A 15,933-nucleotide genomic window follows, 5' to 3' on the forward strand; every position below is an offset into this window, starting at 1 on the left:
CTCAGATTTCATCAAAAAAATATCTTCATTTGTGTTCTGAAGATGAACGAAGGTCTTACGGGTTTGAAATGACATGAGCGTGAGTAATTAATGACAGAGTTTTCTTTTCTGGGTGAACTATTGCTTTAACTAATGTTAGCGAATAGAACCTTGCTGTAAAGTGTTACTTAATATAATGTTTATGTAATGGGCTGAGAAAATGCCATTGATGAGTTGACTGAAAAAAAAACATTGACCCCCCATATATGTGTGTACATGTGTACATTTTTTTTTATTTTAGTTATAGAACTTTTCTAATTAAGGTAAAACAGTATATCTTTGTGACGTTACACCACCATGCCAATAGATGGCGCATGGAGCGCTCATGAAAGACGCGAGAGATTTACTTCCCCTTGTTCAGCGGGCTCAGTAATAAACTGAACGCCACTGTGGAAAGACGTAACTTCTTTGTCCTCTCGTGTTTTTACAGGTGTGAGAATATTTCGTGAACATGCTAATTTCATTGTATTTGTGCAAACTGAAATGTGTAATACAAAGAGTTTGAATGAGTTTTGAAGTTTATCTAAGAGAAAGAAAGTGTTTTAATTCACTGGGGATTATAAAAAGAGTGAGTTAAATCGTGTTGCATGCCTCACTAACGTTCACTTAGGTTAGAAAATGTTTCATTAGACTGAAATATTACATCTATGACATTTATTGTATGTTTTAAGAATTACGTTTCTCTGTGTTTGTTTTATTCTCGGTTCAGTCGCCATTTTGAGTGTTCAGCACTTGCATTGTTTCAGTGTGCATGTGCATGAGTGAAATGGAATGCCAGAAAATAATTATAGCAAATTAATATTTCAAGTGCAATGAAATCCCTAGTATTTTCTCTGTGAAATCTGGTCTTTTAAGACTTTGCGGTATCTTGATAATTGGTGTTTGCATTTTTGATACTCTTTCAATGTGAACAATGATCATTATTAGAAATGTAACTAAGATTCTCGTTATATATCTATGGATCCTCATATAACCTTATATGTATCTGTATATTTTTTTATAGAAGTATATCTATATTATGATCAAAAGTGTTTGCAAACTTATCAAGTGTACTCATGGATTTGTTTTTTGTATTTCACAGAATCTACACTTTGGGTGTTGTTTTGAAGTGTTAAATATTTTTCATAATTTAAAGAGAATTTATTTCAGTAATAAACTGAACGCCACTGTGGAAAGACGTAACTTCTTTGTCCTCTCGTGTTTTTACAGAATCTACACTTTGGTTTATTCATCGATTCACAGTGCCTAACGCCTGTGTATCCTTTGCTGCTGGCCCAGAATCCCCTAGGTCTGAGGCCGGTAACATTTACTGTAATGGCTGTACATTGAATGAAAATGCTGTTTGTAGCCTATATTATATCAGGATGCGTAGCCTACTGTTGCTTGCTATTGTTAAGCTTCTATGGTAAATGTTAAATATACAAATATAATAGATCGTTTTCAGACAATTGGCCATATTGGCGGCACTAAACGTGAACAATGCCCCTGAACTGAACGAAACATGCATATTTCGTTGATTATTGCTGCAGAAAATGGTCATTAATTGTCATATTTTGAGCTTCACTAATTGGTCCGACCAGGAAAACATTTGGAGTACTATAGACTGCCAAAAGTTATAACAAGTCAAGTAGAAGACTGCAAAAAAAAAAAAGGAACAAAAGGCGTTTGTGGTTGGCCAAACTGAATCAGGATTTCCAGGGCAAGAATCTTGATAACATCTGTGTTTGTTCTTATCATTTCTAGTCAGGTAGGTGAAATATTAGGCTAATATCTTAATTAACACTGCTTGCAAGTTTCTTTACCACCTATTAACTTTAGTTTGTCAAAATATTGTGCCCTTTTCCTGCTTACCAAGCCCTCTATATGATTTAGCAGCTTCCACACATTTTTTTTCATGGTTTAGACAACAAATTAGCAGAACAACAAATTCAGTAGTACATTAACCGTGCAATCCATGCTGTTGTTTACATCTGTGTAACTGACCAAATCGTGACGTAAGTGCAAACCCTCTATAAGTAAGCAAGTTGGCACATAAATATCACAGGGTAAAAAAAATATTGTTAGAAATTTTTTACATTTTTGTAAAAGGTCCTAAATGCAAGAGACAAACACCAAAAGGGAACACCTTTTATTGTATCAAGTCTGATAACAAAGTGGGAAAACTCTTGCTACAAACAAAATCCCTGTTTCTTCATCTTTTCTTGAAGCCATATTTTTCTCTCTCATAGAAAAGGTCAGTCTTGGAGCTGCCGAGGTTCACAATCTTGGGGCAGCCATCCCTCTGTGTAATAATAAAAACAGATCATTTGACATTTTATTCAATATGAGATTAAACAGATGTCCAAGGATTGAAGAAACGAATATAGGATTACAAATCCAGATACTGCGCAATATAGACTTAGCATTGGTTTGTCAAACCGTATTTAAGCAGAGGCAAATATAGAGCAGATTTACTCACGTCTTTCTCTTGGATGGTGCACTCTTTGCAGTAGTAGGCGTCAGATACTCCAGGACCTCCGCAGGTGACACAGCGCCCTTGGTAAGACCCATAGTTGCATTCATCACAAATACGAACTAGTGTGCAAGGCCTGACATAAGAGTCACAGATAACACATCTACCATCACCTTAATAAGAAAACAGACATTTGACAGGTCCCAAGTTAACATCTGCTAGTTTGAACTTTCTATTTGAAGTTTGAGTTTACACATTGTATGTTTTGACTTGTATATAAAGTAGGTGGCACAAGAAGATGGAGCTAATCACTGCAAAGCCATCAGCTGACCAACATATCACCGTGAAACCAGGGTTTACAAAGACAGCTAGAAACGTGGAGGTAATGTTTGAATGTTTAAACTGCTAACCACTCCAAACTCTTAAAGGAGTAGTTCACTTTCAGAACAAAAGATAAAGATTTAGAGATAATGTACACTGTAAAAAGTTTGCTGTAAATTTTACAGTAACTTACTGGCAGCTGGATGCCAGTAAGTTACTGTAAAAATGTTTACAGTATTAATACTGTAAGTGCATTTACAGTACTAAAAGGTCTTTACTGTAATTTCATTTACAGTATTTTTACTGTAATTTCATTTACAGTATTTTTACTGTAATTTCATTTACATTATTTTTACTGTAATTTAATTTACAGTGTTTTTACTGTATCTTCAATTACAGTATTTTTACTGTATTTTCAATTACAGTATCAGTACTATAGAGTTTATTTTCATTTATTTTAAACATTTTTTACCTGTAAAAACAATCCAATTAACCTACAGCACTGTAATTCAAGATTTTTACCACCCCAACCCCATAAAAATCACAATAACTCATAAGCATTAGTTCTGATAATATTCTTTTTAATTGTTGAACATTTTCTTTTTAAAAGTACAGAGACTTTGTATCATGGCAAACATACACATACTGAAAAGCAAAAATAAGTAAGTACAGTACCAGTCATAAGTTTTTGAACACTAAGATTTTTTTAAAGAATTCTCTTCTGCTTACCAAGCCTGCATTAATTTGATCCAAATTTAATTTATTCCTTTGATCAAAGCTGAATTTTCAGCATCATTACTCGTCTTCAGTATCACATGATCCTTCAGAAATCATTCTAGTATGCTGATAAACATTATTTAATTTTTAGATTTTTCAGGATTCTTTGATGAATAGAAAGATATTATTTAGCAAGGATGATTTAAATTGATCAAAAGTGATAATAAAGACATTCATAATGTTTCTATTCTTTCTATTCAACCTTTCTAGAAACCTGAAAAAAAAAATGTATTTTAGCATTATAATAATTTCAGCAACATCATAATAATAGTTTTTGAGCAGAAAATCAAATTATAAGAATGATTTCTGAAGGATCATGTGACTGCAGTAATGATGCTAAAAATTAAGGTTTGATCACAGCAATAAATTACATTTTAAAATATATTCAAAAAGAAAACAGTTATTTTAAATAATAAAAATGGTTCAAAAGTGTACTGTGTTTGCTGTACTTTGGATCAAATGAATGCAGGCTTAGTGAGCAGAAGAGACCTTCTTTAAAAACATTTAAAATCTTACTGTTCAAAAGCTTTGTCTGGTAGTGTAAATAAAATAAAATCATACAGTAAAAATGTGTTTGTGTTGTGTTAAATTTTAGTAGTTTTGAGTCAAAGTTGACAAGCTCTCTGATGAGAAACGGCAGAATGGGATTCAGGCTGATGCTTGTTGTTTGCACCCTCTTTCCAGAAGTCCATCTGATCTGTGACTGTCAATGCATTTGCTGCCACAAAGGTTGACTGTCTGAACAAACCTGCAAGCACAAGAAAAACAGTGTTTAAAGAATTTGCCTCAACTGTCAAACTTGGTGCTGTATGCATTTAAAAAAAAAATGATATACTACATACGAACGCAGTAGTAAGAAAAAAAACTGAAGAAACTTTTTCTTGAAATTTTTTATAAAGAATTTTATGAATGGGTCAGTAAGTCACTGATTCTAGGTGTTTAAAAAAGGTAAATTCATTCAGTAATGAAACACTGCTGTGTGCAGAGATGCACAACATGGCTTTGTTAAGAACCGTTTTTACTAAATGGAGCAAAAAGACAATACTTTCTTCATGATTTAAATCACTTAATATTACATTCTTGTTTATTGAATTTTGTTGCCCTGACACTTAGTAAAGTCTGCCACAGACCATGCTAAATGCTAACCAATCTGTTCATATAAACATTCTAAACGTGTGTTTCCTAGAAAGTCTGTGCATATAATAAGCCTACTATGATTAAAAATCTCTAATTGTTGCTTTACAGTAACAATAATCTAAATTGACAGACGGTAAGATTGCTATTATGAATTTAAAGGTTACAGTAAGTTAAAGATACCTGAAGCAGCTGCATTTTGCTGTTTAAATGCTGGTTTAATAGAAATAATTTTAATGTGCATGCAAACTCAATCTTGATGTGACAAGACATGGTAATAAAAAACATTCCCCGGAAATAAATACCTTTCAAATGTGTACTTTAAATACAATATAACTTGCTTAGGATAAAAGCATCTGAAAAATGCATGAATGTAAATGCAATGTAAAACAAAAATGTTTTGGGTTACCTGATTCTGCATGTCTGTAAAATGGACAGCTGGCTGTATGATGATTCTGCATCTGATGGTCAGCATCCAGTTAGTGCTTGGAGAAATCTCCTGTAACAGACAGTGTCACAACACCCTTTTAGTGTTACTATAGTTTATGATCAGAAAAGACAACTACTGTACAGTAATAAAATCTACATTTTTAATAAAATAAACATTTATAATATTTATTAGCAAAACTTGTTATATTAATATATTGCTAGCCCGTTACTCTCTTTAAAAAGTTAACCTGTTCTGCAAGTCAGTGGAGAACAGCAGCCTGTGGCTAATTTGGCTAATTTAGTAACGTTAACATTAACTTAGTTAAATTGATGAAAGGGGAAGCTCACCTGTTGTTTGCACCGCGACGACGGCAATCACCAGAAAAGACTCTAATACACCTCCGATGCAGACGACATGACCACAAGACCACAAACTTGAAAATAAAACACAAAAGATGCAGTTAACCGCGGTGTTCAGTTTTACCTCAGTGTTTCATGTTAGCGTGCTGTTTATGTCACGTCTGTCACTCCGTCTATAAAGTTACATACGACATTCATACACACATTTCTTACTTAAACATCATTTGAAGAGAATTACCTTGCCAACTATAAAGAGGCAGCGTTTAAAAGATATTATGCTGCTCTGTGACTAACGTTAAGTTTGTCAACTTCGGCTTACTGACATTATTAGCTTACCAGTTCATTATCGTCGATACTATGGCAGTCATTCACAGAAGAAGATCCAAAATACACCTCCGCGCTCCGACGTTACAGACGACATCCAGACCAGAAACTTGAAAATGACAAGCAAAAGAAGGGCTTGAAAATACAGTTTAAAATCTCCACAGAAACAGTGGTGTTGCTTAACGCACTTTACCTTAGTATTTCACCTCAGTTTGCTGTTAAGCTTGAGTAAGGGCTCGTCAGACGAACTAACTTGCATTAAAGGGCAGCCGAATATACAAACGTGTTTCTCAGTTTAAATAAAGTTTATTTCGACTAATATAGGTCACCTTAATTTACTCACCAGTCCATGTTTTCACCGTTATGGCGGCGCCCCGGCCGTCAGTCAGAAAAAAAAGGCTACCGACATGAAAAACACGATGAATATTGTTAGTTTGCTGTTAACAAGTGAAAACAAATTAAAATTGTTCAGTTTTTCATAAAACAGAAATAATATACTAACCTTTTTGTCGAGTTATTGATGCAACATTTCTCTTTTGTCCTTTTTACCGCCACTTCCTCTCAACAGGAGAAAAAAAAATCTCCCTTGCCATTGGTCAATTTTTCGCGGGCAGGTTCACTACTGTAAACGGATTTACAGTAGTGGAGAATTACAGTAGTGATCATATATTTTCCCATAATCCTTTGCAGTTTACAGTAAAATACTGTATATACATTTTACAGTATCTTACTGTAGATATTACAGTAAAATACTGTTCAAATTACAAAAATCGGTTACAGTGTACTCACCCCCTTGTCATCCAAGATATTCATGTCTTTCTTTCTTCAATCGTAAGGAAACTATGTTTTTTGAGTAAAACATTTCAGGATTTCTCTCCATATAATGGACTTCTATGGTGCCCCTGAGTTTGAACTTCCAAAATGCAGCTTCAAAGGGCTCTAAACAATCACAGCCAAAGAAAGAAGGGTCTTATCTAGCAAATAGGTAATTTTAAAAAAAAATTACAATTTATATACTTTTTAACCTAAAATGCAAACTCGCAGCTTTGCATTTCCACCGGTCTTAGTACACGATATAACTACAGAAGAGTCAAGTTTTAAATACAACAAATATGGAAACTCGTTGGTCATTTTTGAACGCGATGCTGCTATTGGTCTAATAGGATTCAATGATCTATGCTAAGCTATGCTAAAAGTGATATCGCCAGAACAGGAGAACGGCTGAATGGATTTCAAAACGGTAAAACTCAACTTATTAACTCGGGGGGAGTTGGAGAATGAGCCTATTTCCAAAAAAAAGTGGAGTGTTCCTTTAATCAAACTGAATCAATGCCAAACAGCTGCAAGCTGCATTTGGAGCCAAGTACATAAGGCACAGTACAGCAAGCACAGCAATTATTGTACAGCAAGTACAGTACATTTACAGCAACACTACAAGCACAAGAAATCAATAGACACCAAGATTGTGATTTTTTGACAAATATTTCAAAAGTTATATGCACTATTTAGATCTCATGACCTGTAGGTGGCACTGTTCCCAAATTTGGCATGTACCCACAAATCATTCTGCTGATGACATGCACACAATTTTGTTTAGAGACCACTGCTGAGATATAGCAAATTACATTTTCATATTTTTTTTTACATATCTCTGGAACAATAGATGGCGCTGTGTTCAGATGTGTCAGGTACCTTTAGGACATGTTTTCCACTAACCCTACCAAATGCCGATATGTCTAGGTGTTTAAAAGACATTTTAAGGCGGTTCATCCAATCTGTATCCACCCAAATTTTGCTGATACACAGCCTCTGATTCAAATGTTGGTCAATATTGTTAAGTTGGCATCATCATAACTTTTGATGATGAATATCCAAATTCTGTTCAGTCATTTCTGTGCTCTGTCTAGTGATCTTCTGTATCAATTTTCAAAAATTGGACAAAGTTTAAAGGAGTAGTGAAAAACTAAATTTTGGTGAACTGGTAAACAAATTTTCTCTAGGAAAAATTGTCCAAAAGTTCTATCTATTTGAACTGGTGGTGGTGCTGTATGGCAAGCTGTTTTACCTTAAAATATTCCCAGCATTATTCGTTGTAATTGCATTTTTACTAGTAAGAATTGAATTAGAGAGCTCTCTAATTGGAATTGTTACTAGTAAGAATTAAATTGTAGAGCTCTCTAAATATAATACTTACTAGTACAAATCCAGTTTTAGAGCTCTGTACTTAAAAATGAATGGAAGTCAATGGAAATATATGACTAGTAAAAAATCATTTGTATAGCTCTCTAATTGGAATTGTGTCACACCCCTGGACTTTTTAGTTGGTTTCTCCCATCAATTCCCCCCGCAGCTCTGTGTGTTTTGGTTTCTCCCTTATCGTCTGCACCTGTGTGTAATCAGTCTGTCTATTTAACATGTGTGTTTACCCTCCTGCTTTGTCGGACCTTAATGTTACTTCCCCGTGCTCCTGTGTTTCTCCTGGATTTTTATTAAACTGTTCGCTATTCTACGTCGTTGTTCGTGTGTTCCTGTCTGAATCGTGACAGAAGGTCCGACTGACACAGTTGTTTTTTTGCGTGTTCCCCTCCGTTTTGTTCACGTTAATTTTTTCCAGTCTTTTGTTTCCATTGTGTTTTCCTCATGGATCCCCTATTCCATCCAGAATTCATCCTCCTTCGGCTGAAGCAGGGGGATCTGCCGCTCGAGGGTTATACCACCATGTTCCAACTTGTAGCTCACGCCACCAGCTACCCGGACGACGCGCTCTGTGCATTTTATGACGAGAGTCTAAACGCGTCTTGCAGAGCATCGTCATCCGAGGATTTCGCCGTGTTTGTGGAGTGGACACTGGCGAGAAACCGATCCTCGTTCCCCACCTGTTCCATGGAGAATCTCGCCGGTGCCACTCCGGACCCAGAGCCCAGCTAGTCACCACCCGACCCGCAAAATACCAGCCAGAGCCCACCGAGGAGAGCTACAGGCTGCCACGACCAGCGAGCCATCGCCGAGAGGAGCGACAGAGCGGCTGATCGCCACGGAGCATGAGCTGCACGAGCCGTCAGACCAGGTGCGTGAGCCGGCCATAATGACCGTGACGGTGGAGGCTGCAGTGGAATGTGAGAGTGCTGAGGACAGCATTACCCACTGCACCACCGCTGAGGGTGAGCTAAATTTGGATCTAGGACAAACTGTGAACAAGATTTAAAATATTCTGAGGACATTTTCATTAAACCCCCTGCACATCCAGAACTGTCTGTCAATGTTAATTTTCCACCCACCCTCCCTCCCTCAGTTAACATATTCCAATAGCCATAATGTTTCAACCATGCCACCACTGCTGCCTGTCAGTCCTTCTGCTCACCCTCAGTCCACCTCTGTGCAGTGGGTTCGCCGCAGGTCTGCCAGTCATCATCGGCGTCATGGCTGGAGGAGGATCCCTCATCTCCGCCTTCAGCCTCTGAGTCCTGGACTCTGCCTCGGCCCTCCGACCCTGCGGCTCCACCCCTTCTCTCAGTTCCCTCGTCTCCACCGTCGCTTGTCGGTCCACCAGCTCCACCGGGCTCCATCGTCCTTTCGGCTCCGCCCCGGTCTGTCGACATCCCACCTTCGCCTCAGGACTCCACTCCTCCGGCTGTGCCTCGTCGCTCCGTCCCACCGGCTCCGTGGAACTCCTCCATCCCTCTGGCACAGCCTCAGTCCTCTGTCACTCCGGCTCCACCGCGGACCTCCAGATCTCCGCCTCCGCCTTGGTCGCCAGAGCCTTGGGTTCCACCTTGGCCCTCCGGATCCTCGGTGTCGCCCAGGATCATCGGCTGTCCGTCTCCGCCACGGACTCTATCGCCACCTGCTCCGCCTCCGTCGGTCGGCCCCATGGAGTCGTCAGCCTTCCCTCCACCATGGCTCCTCCCTCCATCGGCTCCACCGTGGGTTTTCATCATGGCTGTGGTCTGGGTCTCACCTGGCCCCTCCTGCTTCAGATCCCTCCTGTCTCGTCCTTGGCTCCTCTCTCCATCATCACTTCCATGGACATTTCCGTTTTGGTTTCTCCCTTATCGTCTGCACCTGTGTGTGTAATCAGTCTGTCTATTTAACATGTGTGTTTACCCTCCTGCTTTGTCGGACCTTAATGTTACTTCCCCGTGCTCCTGTGTTTCCCGTTGTTTCTCCTGGATTTTTATTAAACTGTTCGCTATTCTACGTTGTTGTTGTTCGTGTGTTCCTGTCTGAATCGTGACAAATTGTTTATTAGAGAGCTCTGTAATTGAAATTGTTATTAGTAATAATTACAAATAAGGAGCTTTCTAATCATAATTATTACAAGTAAGAAATTAATTGGAGCTCTCTATTTGTAATTTGTATCGATAAGAATTTAAAGTGCCCTATTATGGATTATGAAAGTTGCATATTTTGGTTTTGGGAGTCCCCAACAACAGGTTGACATTCAAACATATTGACACATTTCTAGACAAAAGCAGGCAAACAAATATTGCTGTTAGCCAGTTGGCAAGATACCTACAAGTTGCGCAGAGCGAACACAACACACACAACTAAATACGTATTTTGCATGCTACAGAGTTCATCAGAGCAACTATTTTTAAAGGATTACTACACTTTCAGAATAAAAATGCCCTGATAATTTGTCATGCAAGATATTCATGTCTTTCTTCAGTCGCAAAGAAATTAATTTTTTTTTCAGGAAAAATTTTCTCCATATAGTTGACATATGGTGGTCAACAGATTGAAGGTTAAAAATGCAGTTTCAATGCAGCTTCAATGGATTCTAAGCGATCCCAGCCTTATCTAGCGAAAAGTTAAGTTAGGGTACGTCGAAAAACTTGATTTTAAAGTTGGAAAAGAAATGCTACAGTGTTTGAGGGAGGGGTTTAAAGTATTCCCTGGTCTGGGTGTGTAACAAGCAACTATATCTTTTGAAAGACAATAACTTTATACATGGAGCACTTTTGGATTTACAATTTTACAGTATGTTGTAACAGTAAGTTTCATTCACTTAGAGCTGTGTTACACACTGCAGGAAAGGTAATTTTCAGAAATCCATAATAGGGGCACTTTAATTGTAGAGCCCTCTAATTGAACTGTTACTAGTAAAAATGCAATCGCGAAAAGTAACACTGGGAATATTTTAAGCTAAAACAGCTTGCCATAGTGCTCTGGAGTATATTGTAAACCCCAACATTGGTCAGATTATAAATTAGAACCAGCTTTATCAGTGTACCAAATCTCATAATTTTTCTATTTTTGTTTATAAGGCTGCCATAGACTCAATGAGGAGGAAGAATAATAAGAAAACCAAAAGGGTACAATAGTAGCTACAGTACCTTCAGCACTTGACCCCTTAAAAACAAATCAGCTCAAGGTAAAAAAAATTAGATGATGACAACACTGCCCTCCAACTACTCTGTAAACAAGGACACTGTAAACAAACAACTAAGCATGTTTGACTGTGTTGCTACAACACTTAACCACGTTTTACTCATCTGTTTAAGTCGTTACTGGTAACTAATGGGGGCTATACATTTGTGTGTTATACAAATGTATCAAATAGGCAGTAAACTTAGATCTAGATTTAGAGTTTAATACCTACGACAGAAAATCTTACCAACTCCAGCTTGTTTCCTGCAGAAAATCAAATCTGGGTGATGTTTAGCTATTATGAAAGAACGAATGCAGCCAGTCAGCGAGAGACTGGGCAAATTCCAAACAAACAATCCAATCATGTGTGTCATAAAGACATTTGTAACATACTTGGCAAAGAAACAGTCAAAGACAACGTAATTTTTATATGTTATCCCATAGGCATAAATAGAACTCTTAGAAACTATTTGTGATAAATGTACTTTTTGCAACATATTTGCAAGTTGAAGATGATGAAAAATTATAATTTCTATTTCATTTTGGATGGATTTTCAAATGATCATGACAAAAACCAAACTCTTATCTTAGAACCTTATGCCATTTGACTTTGTTCTCAAAACCCACTTTTTTCTGAAAAACAAAAGTGTTCTTTTGATTATTTAATAAGTTTTATATTCACACGGCTTGAACAACTCAGAAAAAACCCTCATATGATTTCAAGGTATACTATCCTTTTCAGACATGACGATGTAAAACTAAAAAATTACCAAATAGAAACTCTAATGTGCTTCAATTTGTGTGTTCTTTGTATTTTAAATATTTGTTTTATTAATTTTTACATACATGTGCAATTTATATTTTTGTTGTTATTTCAAATATTCTGAACTATACAGCAACTCTTTGGCTGCGTTCGAAACCGCATAGTCAATGAGTAGGTACTTAATTTCCATAAGTACTTAGCGAGCCAAATCTCGTTGAGTATGAATGGGATCTGCACGTCTTCCGCCATGTTGACGTTATGATGTGACCAACGACGTTATAACAAGTGCAACAACTTAACAGATAAGAGCGACGTTTAATTCATCTTTCTATGAATATTTTGATATTGATGAAATTTGTTCATTTTGTGGTCATGTTGAAGAAACAGCTGTTCTTTTATTGTGATTGTAGTATAACGGACACATTTTGGGCTCATTTAGGTTTTTGTAATTTTTAATTCTTAAAGAAATAATTTTTGTTTTGAAAACCCAAATTCTTTATTTTTCTTTTGAATAAGTTATTTCTTTTGTTTTATGTTCAAAATTGTTTATCCACACGCAAAACTGGCTTAAATTCTTGTTGAATTTCTCTTTTCATCCCTGAGGCTTATCAATAACAAAAATCCAATTTTTGATAAACTATGATGTGAATATTTTGATTATTCAGAGATATTTAATCATATTTCCATGCATATAATCACATACTATGATGCAAGCAAGCCTAATAGTTATGTTTTTAGTTTTTCTCATTATGATTGTTCATTGTTAAAGATAAATACCATCTTTCCCTAAGCGTGTAATTATAAGTTATGTAATAATAATAAAAAGAAAATAAGCACAAACGGTGCTCAAACACCTCATAGCTTCAGTAACACAACGACCCTACCTAGTACATCTTCCTCCATGTTTGCAATATCTGCACAAAGGAGACGTGGATCAGCTGCTCGAAGATCTTGTTTCTGGAGAAGACTGTTGATTTTACACTCAAAAAATTAAGTATTACTACTAAGAAATTAAGATTACCTCAGAATGCACTGATCAATAAAAAATGATAAATGCTGACCTATTATTAATTATATATTTTTTTAGTAAAACAAGCATAATGTTTTATTTTCCAATCAAGTAATTAATTAATTAGTTAATGATACGTATATTTTATTTACTGACAACAACATGGATAAATGAGTAAAATAAAAAATTAAAGTAACCATGAACATAAATAAAGACACATGGAACAAAGCTTTATTCAGACATATTGGTATTTTAGTCTTTCTCTAGATGCTCTCGCTGTCTCTTTGGTCTCCGAGGATGAAGAGACCACAGCAACATCTGGTCCAGATGAGGAAACAAGGGCAGGTGGAGTGATAGAGGGTCTCATCCATGGCACTAGACCATTTCCAGGATGCTGCTGTGGATTTCTCCTTTCTTACTGCACACACCAGTCTGCAGACATTTCAGATCATACAAAGATGCACAAATACAATACAAAAGCTGTCATTTTAACAACACAATGTCATTAGATCTCTGTATTAGAAGTAATAAAATTATCTAACTTTATATTAAGTTTCAGATTTTACTTTTTTCCCACAAATGCTGCTGTCACCTTTCCTTTCAGGTCCTGCTCCACCACAAAAGATCTGCAACAAAGGCACAGAAATCAAGAATCAGAAAAGTGCTGTAATAGCTCTGCTTAAAATTATATATATTTTTTTTTATTAAATATTAATAAACTGCAACTTAAGGTTTAAAATGTTTTATTGATATCTGTAGTGTACTCACTCAAAGCCTTTGATGGCAGTACTGCTTTATCAGTCATTCTTCACCAGACAAGCATACTTGTCTCATCGGTCCCTGTAACATCCAGCCAAGATTTAGTTCCCTCTGATTCAGGTGCTCAAAACTACATTTATGAGGTAGCTGTTGTGTTAATTGGCTTTTTATCCAATACAAATGCTCCTGAATTTATCAGCAGTACTAATAGACAAATGAAACTGATAACTAAAAACAAATGATAACTAATGTTTAGTTACTATACGTACGTGTTTATTTAACATTTTATTTAACATAACATTAATCTAAAGAAGTGTTGACAACAGTGAATTCTACATTAACTCACATAACGTCCATCACTCATTTAGATGTCTGTTTCGTGTTGTGATGTGCTCATTTAATTCTCTTAGAACATGTTCCTGTCAGTTGTTAAATAGACATTTACGCTATGCGTAATTTTACAGCGAAATCACAAATATACTTTATCGTTACTGTCTAACGTCTTGACACTTTATGCAAATCAGCAGTTTACGATACAGTAGCTCAACAAATACGATTTTAAGACAGGGAACCGTGTTTTGGCTTGTAATACATTTGTAAACACCCTGGTCGCGGTTCTCAATCACGTTCGATGATGACGTTTTGGCCTTCTGGGATTGAAAAGTGTCCATCAGATGAACACTTCAGAATCTGGGCTGAAGCAGTAGGACATCCGGGGATTTCTCGCCTACTCTTTTATGAATACTGAGGTTTCGAACGTACTTCTTTCTTCACGTACTCATTTTCCCTACTATATAGGTAAGTAGGCATATTTGGACGCAAATTAAGTATACGTTCGTCCGAATCTCGCGAGAATTAGTGCATTCGCCTAGTAATTCTCGCCTACTCTTTTATGAATATGTAGTACCCTCACCGCCTGATGAGGGGAAATAAACAGTTAAGAAAAAACCACAAGAGACGGAGCTGCTGCGTCTTCTTCTGAAGCTGTGTATTAATTGAGCAACATGCAAAAAGTATTTCCTTTTTACAACATCTGACATCACAAATAGCAATCAGTGACAATTAACAGGAATGTAACATTAACTTGTTCATGTTGAATGTTGTTCTGTATAAAAACAGGGAAAATAAAATACAGCTTTCATTCAATTAGTGTTTCTCACATTTTATGAATGGTTATGAAACAAATACTCTTTAAAAACAGTTAAAACACAGATAACGTACAACTTACTGTAGTAACATTTCTTGTCACCCGAATTAACTGATAGCATATTTAATTACTTTAGTCAGAAAGTATGGCCACGACCGCATCGTCTCCGATTAGCATAACTAGCCGAAATGGTATAACGCTCCAACACTCGGTAACAACTCATACAACACTATAAACAATGACATTCATATCGCAAACTGCTGTTTGCATGTTTAAGACAACTTCAGTGCATGTATGTACACTCCATACCTGATGAGGGGAAATAAACAGTTAAGAAAAAACCACAAGAGACGGAGCTGCTGCGTCTTCTTCTGAAGCTGTGTATTAATTGAGCAGCATGCCCCTCCCCCCACAGGCGAACACTCGCGAACAAGGCAAGCTAATTAAACGATCACTCACAAACTTCAGCATCAATCGTCAAAGACAAGATCTTCCCTTTTACACACTAATAGGTATGTGCAAAAAATATTACATTTAATATGATTTATAATTTTTACCTTACTCCATTGGTTTACTTTCATTTTTATAACCACCACAAATACTGAAGATTCAAACATGCTTATTCACTCGCCTACTGCTTTTTGCCTACTATATAGTATGGAAGTATGCGGTTTCGAACGCAGCCTCCATATCTGAGCAGCCCGAGAGATGACCTCCGAACTTCCTTCTTCTGATGTTTTTGGATTGACGGATGCGCAGCATCTTACTGCCATCTACTGATCACAGTACAACATGATCAGAAGTGACTAAAAAAGGTCTGGAAGCATTTTTATCTATAGAAAGAGTGCACTTTTTTGTCTGTGAAAAATAATTTAGGTATATTTAAACTTAAAAGAATTAAAGTATAATAAAATGGTCTTTATTAGGCTTTTTGTAACGAGCTTGTCTCCTTAATAGCCTAGTTTCTTAAAGCAAACAAAAATAGTAAAAATATATGACAGCACTTTACAATAAGGTTCCATTAGTTAACATTACAACGAGCAATGAAA

General features: G+C 36.5%; 1 long non-coding RNA gene across 2 annotated transcripts; it reads left to right on the forward strand.

The window, feature by feature from the left end:
- Positions 1 to 350: 350 nt before the first annotated feature.
- LOC141297845 (uncharacterized) lies at positions 351 to 13,524 on the forward strand. 2 transcript variants are annotated; one of them, XR_012341473.1, is made up of 3 exons: positions 351 to 2,578; positions 2,774 to 2,873; positions 13,235 to 13,524. It is a non-coding gene; the product is annotated as an uncharacterized lncRNA (long non-coding RNA). The 2 variants fall into 2 exon arrangements; XR_012341472.1 differs by having other exon boundaries at positions 351 to 2,873.
- The last annotated feature ends 2,409 nt before the right edge of the window (positions 13,525 to 15,933 follow it).

This window comes from Garra rufa, chromosome 22 (genome assembly GCF_049309525.1).
Source record: "Garra rufa chromosome 22, GarRuf1.0, whole genome shotgun sequence".
Classification (NCBI taxonomy): Eukaryota; Metazoa; Chordata; class Actinopteri; order Cypriniformes; family Cyprinidae; genus Garra; species Garra rufa.